The sequence below is a fragment of the Poromitra crassiceps genome, assembly GCF_964638095.1.
Source record: "Poromitra crassiceps genome assembly, chromosome: 16".
NCBI classification, from domain to species: Eukaryota; Metazoa; Chordata; class Actinopteri; order Beryciformes; family Melamphaidae; genus Poromitra; species Poromitra crassiceps.
The window spans coordinates 7,440,079-7,455,007 of NC_139645.1; the positions used below are offsets into that span (position 1 = coordinate 7,440,079).

The 14,929-nt window shown below is 41.8% G+C and overlaps 1 protein-coding gene across 1 annotated transcript in view; it reads right to left on the reverse strand.

Annotated features, from left to right (window-relative positions):
* The window catches only part of LOC310791219 (SH3 and multiple ankyrin repeat domains protein 2-like), a gene marked incomplete at both ends in the record, with an annotated part of 245,785 nt that overhangs the window by 97,304 nt on the left and 133,552 nt on the right, over window positions 1-14,929 (reverse strand). The window lies entirely within an intron of this gene.

Consider the following 14,929-nt stretch of genomic DNA (forward strand, 5'->3'; position numbering starts at 1 on the left):
TAATGACGACAGTGACGTATGCAACAGAAGCATAATGTTGGAGTATAGGAAGAGTAAAATATTCTGCTGAGAATTTTTGCGTCCGTCAGAGCAGTGAACCAGGTAAAATGTCATTGCAGGTAGAACGCAATGCTCAAACCCAGCTGATGGTTCAATTGGATACTTACTGTTTGAACTATACACTTAACCATGCGAGGAGGTAGCTGATGGGTTCGCGCGAGAAGCGAACCCGTGATAGACAGATGGTTCATTCAATCACCTGCCAGCTATTATTTTTGAAAGTGCCCTCCCCTTTTAAACGGTTTCCCAAGCGAGCTCCCAGATGGCTATGTGAAACAAACCGTCTGGCAGCATCAGGTTACTCTACACTACCTGTCAAAAGTTTGGACACAGCTGATTGAATGTATGATCATGATCTTAAAGCCCTTTTGATCGAAAGGTTTATGCTTAAATGCTTGAAATATGTTTATTAGACAAACAAAAATAATGAATTTGATAACTATGTATGAATTTCTTTACAAAGCCTTTGCCTGTCCATCAAGGAAAATAGCGGCTACTTTAAAGCATCTAAAATATAAGATAGTTTTGATTTGTTTAACACTTCTTTGGTCACTGGTAGAAATAAAGAAAAAATGTGTTGAGTCCAAACTTTTGACTGGGAGTGTTTTATGTAGTCTACTGGTCACAGAAGCTTAGTTAAACACCAACGTAGACTGATCTCTGCCTTTTCCTCATCTCTCCATGGATACAGAGCTGGGATCTGTGTGCCTGGTATGGTAATGGGGCACCACTTAGTGGTCAATCTCCATAACAACACGTACTGCAGAACCACAGCCAAACGTATTACCAGGGTTCCAACACCTTCTTCAACATCAAATCCAAGGATTTTTCAAGGACTTTCTTTCCAGGCCCAATTAACTCAAATTCAAGGAGCCAACATGGCAGAGTTTGGAACACGGAACACGGATCAAGGTTCATTACTGTTACAACACATGAGAACTAGCAGTCTCTTTACAGAAGCTCACAGACATTTAAAAATAGTTTGGGTGAAACAGCAGCACATCAAACAATGACGCACAGGTGGTGGGAGACATGCAGACAGCGGAATGTAGCCTACCGTATATACTATAGGTTAAGTTACAAAAAGTATCAAAAGAACTTCAACTTCTATTCGCCTCATGCAGCCCCACTGACTTGACCCATTGTATCACGACTTCCTGTTCAAAACGCCCGCTGTTTTACCTGCTCAAACTATATATATATATATATATATATATATATATATATATATATATATATATATATATATATATATATATATATATATATATATATATATATATACAGTATATGAAATCCTGCAGGCTCTTCTTGGGCCTCGATGGCACATGGTTCTTATCGTTGCATTAACAGAAAGGGTCTCACTTATCATCAATATGAAAGTAAATTGAGGTGTCGACGAAGAAACTTTTAAAACGGGTTTTGGTTTTGGTGGGCAGTGACCCTGTAGCGCCTCCCAGAGGGAAACAGCTGAAAAACATGGTGTGCTGGGTGTGTGGGGTCAGGACTGATTTTTTCTCATCCTTTTCACTGTCGGTTTGTGGTGGAGTGATTGGCTTGATGGGAGGGGGATGATTTGTTGATGGTGCACTGTGAGTTATAGACCCTTTTCACGGGGGTCATTTTGTGTCAAAAAGGCAGGGTAAAGACCGGTGCAAGCAAAACACTAATGAGGGTTTCCAACTTCTATGAATCGAAGTTGGAAACCCTCATTAGTGTTTTGCCTGCACCTGTGTTTACCCTGCCTTTTTGACACAAAATGGCCCCTGTGAAAAGGGTCTATTCTGGGTGTCGGAAGGAGATTTTTCCAAATCCTCACAATGATTTATTTTTTGAGCTGAGCGATAAACAATTTTGTTAAATTGAATTAAAAACGAATGTTTGTATTAAGAGACTTCAGTGAACATTATGAAGCATAATATGTGAATGTTAATTGTATATGTACAGAAGTATTGTCATTGACCTACAGATAAAACTTCTTTTGAGTTTTCGAAATCGGGTCAAGACAGAAGGATCAAACATTTGAGATCAACAATAGATACAATTTTTTCCCCCCAAACGTCTAGTTTTCAGCTAACACGCTTTTAACCATTTTTTAGGCTAGCACATGTAATACTGTATGCTGTACAGTTGAGTGATACAGAGATAGAAAATAAAAATAAAACCACAATGTGGGAAAATAAAGCAAGATAAAGGAGAAAGAGGTGAAGTGAAGGAGAGATGTTAGAGAGAGAGATGAAGGAAAGGTCTATTCCACTAAGTGGGTCACCTTGTCCTGACTGTGCTCCTCCTCAGCCCTGCCAGGGCCTGTGGAGAGCTGACCCCCTTTCACTACGTAGAGAGAGAGCTCCCATGCACGTTTTCCAGCATTCACTACGTAGTGAGAGAGCTCCCATGCACGTTTTCCAGGGGAAAGCCACGGACAACACTGCAGCTACGCAGACCGGAGACCCAGAAACACAGAGAGGACGACTAGTCGGCATTTTCCAAACACCAAAACGCAAATATTCACCTTTTATGTTGGTTTTGGATGGTTGACTTTTCCCATTTGTCATTTACCTATTTACTTCACGATGGTATCACAGCATGGGGCTGGCCTTATTCATTTTGTGAAAATAAAACCCAAAACTGGTATTTGAATAAAAATATGCCTTTCTGGTTTGGGATTTTTGTTGTTGTTGTGTGTTCATTAGGCTATATAACTATTTGACTCCATCCTGCTGTAGTCTCATGTCTTTAGCTTTTAACCTGCTCTAGAGACCAATCTGCTACAGATCTGAGATCAAAGATGTTTTTCCTCGTCCATTTTAGCTCAGGATGTTAACAACATGTTTGTGTTTGAACTGGTCCAAATACAATTTAAGATGTTTTCATCTGCAACAATAAGACACATCTTGCTATTTTTCCATTATTGACAATACACAGAGGGCATTGAGAGGTGATTTAGAGGCCATTTACACCTGGCGTTAACATGTGTTTTCTGTGATCAGATTGCAATCAGATTGTGTTTTATCACTTGAAATGCCAGGTGTAAACACCCCCAAAACGCATTGAAGAAGGATTGCAATCTGATCGGCCAAACCACCTCCGGGGGTGGTCAGGGATGCATTGTGTACACATTGTGTACACATGTAAATGCAATGTGTCCTCTCAATCTGGATACAGCAACTTTATGCGGATTGAGAGGACACCCATTTCTGCCATCAGATTGCAATCTGCTGGCAGAAAACGCATGTTAACGCCAGGTGTAAATGGCCTCTCATTAGTCAGGGTGAGACAACAGCAGTATAGTGTACTGTGATAGTCTGCAGGTACTGTACACTGTACCTGCAGACTATCACTCTGCATCACAGTCTACAGCAGCACTATAAAACCACCTTCTACAAATCACCTGCGATGTTAATTGAGCAGCACTCAACTCATTAAGAGTGACGATCAGCAGGTAAAGCAGTTCAGATGGAGGAACAGGCAGTTTTGTTTCTGTGGCTCCTCCCCCAACCTCATTTTTTATTGCAGTTATTCACGTGGCTTTGAGGTGCTAATTAGACAGTGTTGATTAATAACAGCTGTGCATAATTTGTGCTATTATTGGATGACTGCCCGAGACAAGGGGAGAGGGAGGGGAGACAGACAGACAGACAGAGGAGAGTGAAGAAAGAATCTTGACTTACTAACTCAGTGTCACACGCACGCATGCACACGCACGCGCGCGCGCACGCACGCACGCACGCACGCACGCACACACACACACACACACACACACACACACACACACACACACACACACACACACACACACACACACACACACACACACACACACACACACACACACACACACACACACACACACACACAACAGAGTAATAGGGCTGGCAGTCATTTTTAAAGTCAGACCTTCCTGTCCCCAGACAGTCATATATATGATAATCTCATTTCTTTAAGGGGGGAGAAACAGCCTAGCCTGGGCCAGAGCCGTATAATAGAAGAGTTGCGACATCTCCATTCACTCCGATGGACATTGCAAAAGTCCATCGGAGCAGCGCTGTCGAGTTGCAGCAGAATGGACCATTTGTGATGTACTTTTGAAAGGGTCAGACGTTTAAAGAATCAAAATGTATATTATCTGCTTTATAGATAAATAGATAGATAGATAGATAGATAGATAGATAGATAGATAGATAGATAGATAGATAGATAGATACTTTATTAATCCAAAGTGAATTAATTTTTCTTCGATTTCCCCAGCGCTTTTATTGTTTTGTTTTTGCTGAAAGTGAAATGATTTATGGTCACTCACGATTCTCTGGTAGACTGGTTGGCTTGGTGCAAGCCTTAAAACTGGTTATATAATGATTTTTCTAAATGTCTATGGAGAAAGTGAATGGGGAATTCACTTCTGGGGCAAGAAAAGTCACATGACTGTTGAGCTCTATTCCATGATAGAGAGCAGCACTGAACTACATTAAAAAAATAGTGATTCTTCTGCATTCTCTAAGTCTCTCACTTCTTGTAAATAAAATCATGGTGACGTTTCACAATTCATCAATTTTTCTGGGGACCCCCTGAAACTCCCTCAAGGACCCCTTGTGGTCCCCCGGGCCCCATGTTGAGGACCACCGCTCCACAGTAAAGCCTATTATGCCGAGCCTTGTGATGACAGTACTGGTCTGTCCTGACACTGTCCTCTCCACTTCTAGCTGTGGCCAATTTATCCCCCATGTTGCCCTATTGGCTGCCCCGGTCGCTGCTCTGCCGATCTGGGGAGAGCCGAGACTAGCACCATGCTTCCTCCAACACATGTGCAGTAGCCAGCTGCTTCTTTTCACCTGACAGGGGGAGCTTCACCGGTAGGACGTAGCACATGGGAGAATCACGCTATTCCCACCAGTTCTCTTCCACCCCGACCAGGCGCCCCGACTGACCAGCTAGTGCAGCGACCAGGACTAGTTTGCTCTGTATTGACTGCTATTCCACAGTGCAAACTTCATGTTACAGCAGGGATTTGGGCAACAATGTGTTGTGCCATGGAGGGCCGTGAGTCTGCAGCCTTTCATTCCAACACTGCAGCAGATGACTTCAGCGACCACAGAGGAGGAAGAACTCATCATGAAAACCTGCCTCTACTGCATCTACAGCCAATTTCTGCATACCAACAAAAGCACATCTAACTTGGCATCGTGAGAGCTATGCAGAGAGGCTCCTATCTGGTTGTCTCATCACAGTTTTATTGTTCGTTCACAATCCAGTAAGGAAGTCATAACACCTTGATGAGATCTGGATCAGGCATACCTGTATATCTACATACCTCTAAGCTGCCATCTATAGCAGAGGTGGGCAGGTCACTGAGGAAAGAGCTGGCAAGTAATAATCAAGGCTGGTCAAAGATCAATAATAAAGAGAAGCTCTACCATGACAAGGCAGTATTAGACATGTGATGGGCGATGCCAAATGGGCAGGTGCTTGAGCGCCTCCTGTGGTCTATCTGTGCACATGCCTGGGGTTGTTGTTGCAGAGCAAACTGTATTTGTTGTGTAGTTGTGTGCGAGTGGCCAGTGGCCTTATTGTTAACATTTGCCTTGCTGATGTGTATGCAAATCTAGATTGGGCGGGGGGGGGGGGGGGGGGCATTTTGCCTTTATTTAGATAGGGCAGTAGGCAGACAGGAAAGGTGGGGAGAGAGACAGAGGGGATGACATGAAGCAAACGACCTCGGGTCGGATTCGAACCCATGTTGGCCGCACAAAAGACCAAGCCTCCGTCGTATGTGTGCTACCACGTGAGCACACAAATCTATATATTGCCTCTGTGCAAGACTTCAGCATAACACTGGACCACTGGCTACTGTAGGGCAGAGGTTCTCAAATGTTTTTCAGCCAAGGACCCCTTACAAGATAGAAAATATACCGCGGACCCCCTCATTCTGATTTGTGATTTTGGGCTAAGCTTAATTGTTTCCACGGTAACGTGCTTGACTTTTAATTTGATAGGTTTGTTATTAGAATGTAATCCATGAACCATTTTAGATTTAAAGCATAAACTATTTTCATTGAACTATGAAGATTTTGCAAAAAAAAAAAAATTTTTGTTTTTTATTACATTACATTTACATTACGTCATTTAGCAGACACTTTTGTTTTGTCCAAAGCGACTTACAATATCACAATTTGTCAACAGTCCAGAAAACCACTATGCAACACAATAAATGACAGCCAAGATATTTTGATAGACTAGCACCATGTAGGAAGTAGTTTGAGAAGGAATAAGTAACATGTAGCATTTTCTTTTTAATTATTAATTTTTTTTTTTTTTTTTTTTTTTTTTACTTGAAAACTTTTCGCGGAACCACTGCTGTAGGGGACCCCCTGATTACCCCCTTTATTCCAGTTTTTAACATCAGAGGTTCACAGTTTCATCAGGCATTTAATTCAAGCATTGCTAGACTTCTTGTGTAGACAGCATACAGTGAGTCCAAAGGTACAAAACATTAACTGCTATGAGATTAATATTTAACTGCAGTAAGAGGCGGAGCAACACGGCAGAGACAGGTGTGTTTGAAGGTGACATACAGTCAACCTGAAAGTAGGCTAACTCAGAGTGACAGCACTGCTACAGTCGACAAGTCTCTGTCTTTCTCTGGAAAGAATAATTCCTCAACAATACAGCAGTCTTACACAGGTGAGTAACAGCAGATCATATTTACTGTTTAAACCACTGAGATATATATGTCGATGGTTTAAACAGAGAGCAGTGACACCTTTCACCTTATAGTCCATGGGCCAAGGCTGAAATTTTGACATATCGGTACCACCTGAGGTGACCGCACAATTTTGTTATTTTTGTCTTCCTACATGTCTCTAGTTTATATTTTGGTATGATAACCAACCCACTTTGCGGGGCTGGCCATCCGGGACGGTGGTGTTGCTGCAGTGGTATGATGCCACTCCCATGATAAATGGTGGGGATGATGTGGTTGCGTGTTCGCGCGAAACGTGCATGTGAACTCATGTAAGCAAATGTTCATGTATTTATATAGGATTATAAAGGTATGCTGTGCTGAGTATGTTTTATATATACTTATACTATAGTAACTATATGACTTCCAAGTAATATAAATAATAGTAATATATATGATGATATATAGCTTCCAAGTTATAACTATATAACAGTTTACAATTTTGTTTCAAGTAATTGCATTTTAAGTTAAGGAACAGGTTGCAGTTTCTATGATTATGTTATGATTTAATGAAAGGGGTGGGATTAAAAAAGTTTATACTTCTTCCCACTCCCTTTCAAATATGCTAAGAAGTGAAAAAAAAAAGAAGAAAAAAAGTGAGACCTTTGTTTGTTTTTTATTCTGTAAATTGTAAATGTTCTTCTTCTTGCATATTTGAAATAAAATGAAATCAATCAATCAATCAATAACCCTTCCGATTTGGTAGCTTAAGGATAGTTATCACTCTGTAAACAAACCTACCCCAATATAAATGACAAAACCCTGATTTCATCATATCTCCTGAACCACACATGATACCACAGAAAATGTGATGTCTACCCCTATGTTTTCATGGTCAAGGATTACAATTACAGAAATTTTATTTCTGTCTTCCTACATGTCTCTAGTTTATATTTTGGTATGATAACCCTGCCAATCTGGTAGCTTATTGATAATTATCACTCTGTAAAAACTACTCCCATATAAATGACAAAACCCTGATTTCTGTGTATTAGTTCAGATGATATGTGAAAATGATGTTAACTTTTTCATAAAAGCATGAAACTTGGTATGCATATAGTTTGGGGCCCCATAAATCTTCAGAAATTAAGCCATCACAAAAATGCCTCGTGGCGGCCATGTTAATTCCGCCATAAGCTAATTATGTAGTTTGCATCATATCTCCTGAACCACACATGATAACACAGAAAAGGTGATGTCTATCCCAACGTTTTCATGGTCAAGGATTACAATGATACCATATAGAACATCATAAACTGTTAAAGTAACTAATCAATGGTGAATTTAATGACGTGATAAGGAAATCATAGTTTCTGATAACTGATGATATAACCTAAATTCCATGACCACTCTCTGGCTAAGATTTTTTGATGAGTAATTTGACTTCTATGGGCCTTTTGTTAAAATAGCCCCCAGGCCCCTCCCAAACATCCTGGGACTTTCTGCCAGATGGCCAAATCCAAGATGGCCACTGGTGCAATCTTGAAAAATTTACTTTTGAACTAGAGCACCTAGAATAATGTATGAAGACACTTTTTGGTGTAAGCCAACCACAAAGAATCTGATTCTGACACCGGTTTAACATTCTGACATAATTTTGACCCAGAATTCCAAGATGGCTGCCATCCAGTAGCATGAAAACTTAACTTGTGAATGGCAACATATACGTATGTGGTGTTTGGGGTTTACCATTTTTAGAGTAAGGAAGGAGATTAACAATGGTGAATTATAGCTATTTTAATTGCAAATACATGCCTACCAAACATGGTTTAGTAATGACAATTATTGTGTTTTGAGGGTAATTTCATAATTTAGTTAGTCTGGCTGGACAGCCTCCCCTCCCTACCGGGAGAGGAGTCTGGCGCCACGGAAACAGGCAACTGGGAGAAGCCCTCCCCTGCTCTACAGCTGCTCCCCATTGGAGCGACTGTTTCAGTGGCTGCCGGATGTCCGCTCCCGGCTTATTACAAATTCTGTCATTGGCTCCGACCACGTCAATCAGAGCAGCTTCCACTCCCTCCTCCGTGTGTGTCGCTGTAAATAGTGCCCTGCCGCCTCAGTGAAAACAACAACGCTAACTAGCTAGCAAGCTAACGGCAGAAACCTACACGCTAGCTCATTGCTACACGCTGAAAAGGGCAAGTTGGATTGTTGGAAACTATTTTCCAAGGGCACTGCCGCTAAGCGCTGCCCATCGCAATCCCACTATGGAGACTTGCGGCGCCAGACTCCTCTCCCGCTAGGGAGGGGAGGCTGGCCAGCGAGAGTATGGGATAGGTGAAGGTGAATAGCCTATGTCCATTGTCCACCAACTTTTCTCAATTAATTTCCCTTGCGATGTGATAAGTTTCTCAGTGAGTTATAGTTGATTGCCTCACTGAATTATCTGCTAATACCCAATTTTAGCAGCAGAATTTGATGTCCTGGCGTGGCACGTCCGTGTGTAATGACATATCCAAAAGGAATTTTACTCTTACGCTGCGCAGCACAGAGATTATGGTGCGCTCAAGCGCAGCGGAGTATTTAGCACGTAAGAGGTGCTTGTTTTTTTGCGCGTAAGAGGTGCTGCCCCGTATTCTGCGCAGAAACGCCTGGTGTGGCATGTGGCACGCCTATGTCCAGTAAAATTAAAGCATTAAAGAGTGCAAACCAGACATGGGACCAAGTCACTTTGGTCCAAGTTTCAAGTAAGTCCCAAGTCATTTGGTCCAAGTCTCAAGCAAGTCCCAAGTCATTTTGTTTTTTGCAAGTCAAGTCAAGTCACAGGTTATATCAAGTCAAGTCAAGTCGAGTCCTTAGTTAAGGCAAGTCAAGTCCCAAGTCTCAAGTCACTTCCCCCCCTCCCAAGATACTAGTCTTACCTTGCTTTATAAAGAGAAAAGACACGGTACAGTATTAGTCTGTCTGTCTAATACTGTAGTGATATTATTGACCAATTTATCTAACCTGTTCAAAAAGTATGACAAATGTATTATAATTAAATAAATGAAATCAAACCAAACAAAAGTCAAATAACTGTATGCTTAAATAACTACTAATGTAAGTGCCTTCTCCATGGGAAAAAAATCCAGTGAGAGGAGTGTGACTGACAGCCAGTCATCCAATCATGACAATGCCGTAAGGAGGAGCATGAGCGAGTCATCCAATCATGACGATGCCATATCCAGCTTGCACTCACAGTGGGACGTGCACAGGTAGACCCCCAGGTGGTGCCAAAACTGCTGCCTTTTTAACCTCTGACTGTGCCCTTTTTGCAAGACATTTCCAGTGGCCAACATGACTATCTTTCAGAGGCTGTAGCAGACTAATTTATAAAGCTATAGTGACGATACTGATAGCATCATGAAACTAGAAGACCAGACCGAATGCATCCATTGGTAACAACCGTCATGCTAACCTGTAAAGTGTTACCTCAGTATTTGGCTTTGTCTGATGATTATATGGTTACTGCTGGCTGTACAACAAATTGCTCCTCGGGGTCCGGGATAATAAAGATGTGAACGTTTGAACCATAAAGCATGTGATATGAAGATGGAGAAGGAAGTCCAAAGGGCGACTCCACCGAACCTGCTGACAATGTCACGGGCTGTGAACTTTACACCACAGGAAGTTTGTTTTTCAAGTTGAACAAATTTGCCATGGAAGTTCAGATGAGAATAAAATTAAATGCTAAGAGATGAAAATATTATGGGTGAAGATGTAACTCAAAAGTAATTGCACCATAGAAATGTTATCTAAATGTAATCAAAAAGTACAAATATGGAGGGGGGTACGGTAAATATGAAAATCTAAATATGGAATCTAAATGGAATCTGAAACTACTACTAGCCTACTTCACCCTGACTGTGAGATTAGATACTGTATGAACTCCTTCATGCTGGCTATATGCAAAAATAATAATTAGTATTATTAGTATTAGTATGTTGGTGCTTAAGTTAAGTTATCCTTTATTTATCCCCATGGAGAAATTCATCCTCTGCATTTGACAGATCCTCTACTTAGAACTAGGAGCAGTGGGCAGCCGCAGTGCAGCGCCCGGGGACCAACTCCAGTTCTTTTGCCGTTGCCTTGGTCAGGGGCACTGACGTATTAACCCTAACATACATGTCTTTGATGGTGGGAGGAAACCGCAGCACCCGGAGGAAACCCACACAAACATGGGTAGAACATGCAAACTCCACACAGGAAGGACCTGGGACGGAGCGGGGTTCGAACCCGGGACATTCTTGCTGTGAGGCAACAGTGGCAACAGTGTAAAGCACTGAGCCACCGGGTGCTTTCTCTAACAATAGGATCTTGTGATCAGAGATAAGAATCAGATCCTCATATCGTCTGATGTCAACACATTTAATTTATTAGTTTACAATTCACAATTCATTAACTTGCTGACTGACAACTTCCCCACAGTGAACACTGTATGGGTCACTGACTGCATTTTACAACAACGGTAAGTCTGTTAGCTCTGCTTCCTTCATGCTGTCCATGAAAGTGTAAGAAAGAAAGAAAGAAAGAAAGAAAGAAAGAAAGAAAGAAAGAAAGAAAGAAAGAAAGAAAGAAAGAAAAGAAACTTAGTTAGTTATAGGCTAAATTTTGGCGAGGGAAAAAAAATTGCATTGCCATTTTCAAAGACGTCCCTTGACCTCTCACCTCAAGATATTTGAATGAGAATGGGTTATCATTAGGGGTGGGGGGAAAAATCGATTCACCTAAGTATCGCGATTTTTAATGTCACGATTTTTTGGATCGATCTTTTATTCCAGAATCGATAATCGCAAATTGAAAAAAAAAAAAAAAAAAAAAATTTTTTTTTTTTTTTTTTTTTTTTTTTTTGGTGCTTGCAGTCAGGCCACTCACTGAACAGCAGGCCAGGCGCCGCCTACTGGTTTACTAGTGGTTTTATTACTTTATTAGTTAGTCTGAAGTAATAATTACACTTCAGGGTTAAAGTGGGTGCATCTCATTGTAAAATTGGACTTCAAACGGCCCAAATCTGGCTTCAAACGGCCCAAATTTCACGCGCGTTGGCCCATATCGGCCTGGCCTGCTTGGTATCTAATGCCCGGCCTGAATTATGATCCCAGTCCGCCCCTGTTTTTAACTATATCACCCAGCCCTACTCATGATATATAATTTACAGTCTCTAGTGTATGATTCAACTTTTCCCATGTTCTAATCTAGTGTAAAAAAGCAAACAAACTGAAAAAAGAAAAGAAAAAAATAAGCAAAAATCGCAATAAATCGTAATATCGAATCGCAATAATCGTAGAATCGCAATACTTAAGAATCGCAATATAAATCGAATCGGCACCCAAGAATCGTGATAGTATCGAATCGGGAGATAAGTGAATCGCCACAGCCCTAGTTATCATGGGAACTTGCATACCGGATAACTTTACATAGACACTTGAACACGTTGAACAAGTTAATATTTAATATTTAAACTGATGAACACAAACAAGTCATCCAAGTCATTACATCTCAAGTCAAGTCAAGTCCCGAGTCTTTAACTTCCAAGTCCAAGTCAAGTCTCAAGTCATTCAGTTTTTGTCAAGTCAAGTCGCAAGTGATTGAAACAGGGACTCAAGTCGACTCAAGTCCAAGTCACCAAGTCTCAAGTCCCCATCTCTGGCGCAAACACTAAATTACCGCTTTTGCGAAGATAGGGCCCCCGGGTCTTGCAAGAATTTGGTCAACTTCTCCTCTCCTGCAACATGGGCTGATTTTAAGTCTGCAATGAGTTCATCAGAGGCAGGCAGACTATAGGGTGCGGAGGGTTGGTGAGGCCAGGTCAAATGGGAAGGAGTTGAACTCATGCATGCAGGCATGGCTCAAAATGGATGCGAAAAGGTGCAAACACACCAGACTCTGAAGTGACGAAGCATCTGGAAGCGCAGCCAGTTTCATTTTGGCGCACTTGTTAGCACATTAGACCGTTCAGTCAGACCAGCCGTGATGCGGCCGGCTCACCCCATGCAGAGATTGTTTCAGCGTCTGATCTATTTTTGTGTGAGACCCGCGAGCGATTGTGTGAAGCCAGATAGGAAGTCAGTACAAGTTGTCACCGGCGCGGAGCAAAGCAGTGCGTCTGGTGTGAATGGCCAGGGTCCTGCTCGAGCTGAATTTACACACAGCGGCACTTTGCGTCTGCAGCATGACAATCATCTTCCACCCTCCTCCCTGCATGCATGCTCCAACCCGCTCTGACTGACTGGTGGCGACCATTTATGGATTTCGTTTTCACTCCCTCCGTGTCGAATGTCTATCTCAAATGCCTGTGCCACTGTGAAACAACAACACCAACAATGCTAGCTCGTTGCTACATGCTGAAAACGGTTGGATCTGGATTGTGCAATAAAGCAGGCCTGCTTGATACTTTTGGTGGATAGTTGTAAAGGTAAACAGAGCCTTTTACTACCTGGGGAGGAACTCAAGGTAGGAGCTGCTGAGATGGAGTGGAGCGCTCCAAGGCAGTGATTGACCTGGTTGTGGTCAACTTGTAAACCTCCACGAGTTGCTGGAACATTGTGTTTTTGATGAATGTGTGGCTCATCTAGAAGCTCTATCTGCAATCTGTAGGGCTGCAAGAACCCTACATCACTCTCGTTGACATGGGCATGATCTAGAGGATGGCAACTCCATCTGCAAGAGATCGGCAGACACAAGATGGCACCCCATACAAGTGGTCGGACTATGTCCACAAGGTGTCATCCATTATCCTTGCAGCCATGGTGATGTTGACATATCATCTGTGTGATCGACCGGTATGACACAGCATACTTGGCTAAAGATGATCTATCTAATGATAGATAATCATTCAGAATCTATAGCGAGGCAGAATTCAATCTGATCCTATGCCACGTTTTAAGTGGTTTCATTATTCAATTATTCAAGTTACAGCTAATAAAAAGAGCTTATTTTAGTTATCTTGTCATGCATTCATTAAATATTTTACTGCAATAAATCCTGGGGGTAGTTGGTACAGCAGTACCAAGGTAAAATGGGGGTTGACATTAACATCTTTTAGCGGCGGCTTTAGCTCAGGAGGTAGAGCAGGTCGGCCATTAACGCAAGGGTTGACGGCTCGATCCCCGCTCCCTCCCAGCTGCTGTCGTTGTGTGCTGGTCGGAGGGGCCGTTGAGCGCCGATGTGTGGCTGCCACGCCTTCAAACCACCAGTACGAATGGTGTGAACGAATAATGATTCTTTGAGCACTTGGAAAGGCGCTATATAAATCCAATCATTATTATTATCTTTTCAGTTAACATAATTCTGAAATGACTCCCAAAACATCCACCATTGTTAATCTCCTTCCTTGTGGTAAACCCCAAACGCACAGTATACCTTCCCATTCAAAAGTTACATTTCCACAATAGCTACTGGATGGCAGCCATCTTGGAATTCTGGGTCAAAATGATGCCATAATGTCAAACTGATGTCAGAATCAGATTCCCCATGGTGGACTTACACCGAAAAGTGTCTTCATACATTATTCTATGTGCTTCAATTTTTCAACATGGCGCCAGTGGCCATCTTGGATTTGGCCATCTGGCAAAGAAAATCCCAGGATCTTTAAGAGGGACCTGGGCGCTATTTTAACAAAAGGTCTATATAAATCAAATCACTCATCAAAACATCTTAGCCAGAGAATGGTCATGGCTTTGAAGTTATAGCATCGGTTATCAGATACTGTCATTTCCTTCTCACAACGTCATCGAATTCACCATTGATTAGTCACTTTAACAGTTTATGATGTTCTATATGGTATCATTGTAATCCTTGACCATGAAAACATTGTGATAGACATCTCCTTTTCAGTGTTAGCATGTGTGGTTCAGGAGATATGATGCAAACTACATAATTTGCTTATGGCAGAATTAAAATGGCCGCCACAAGGCATTTTTGCGATGGCTTAATTTCTGAAAATGTACAGGGGCCCAAACTATAAGCGTACCAAGTTTCATGCTTTTACGAAAAAGGGAACATCATTTTCACATATCATCTGGACTAATACACAGAAATCAGGGTTTTGTCATTTATATGGGGGTAGGTTTGTTTACAGAGTGATAACTATCCTTAAGCTACCAAATCGGCAGGGTTATCATACCAAAATATAAACTAGAGACATGTAGGAAG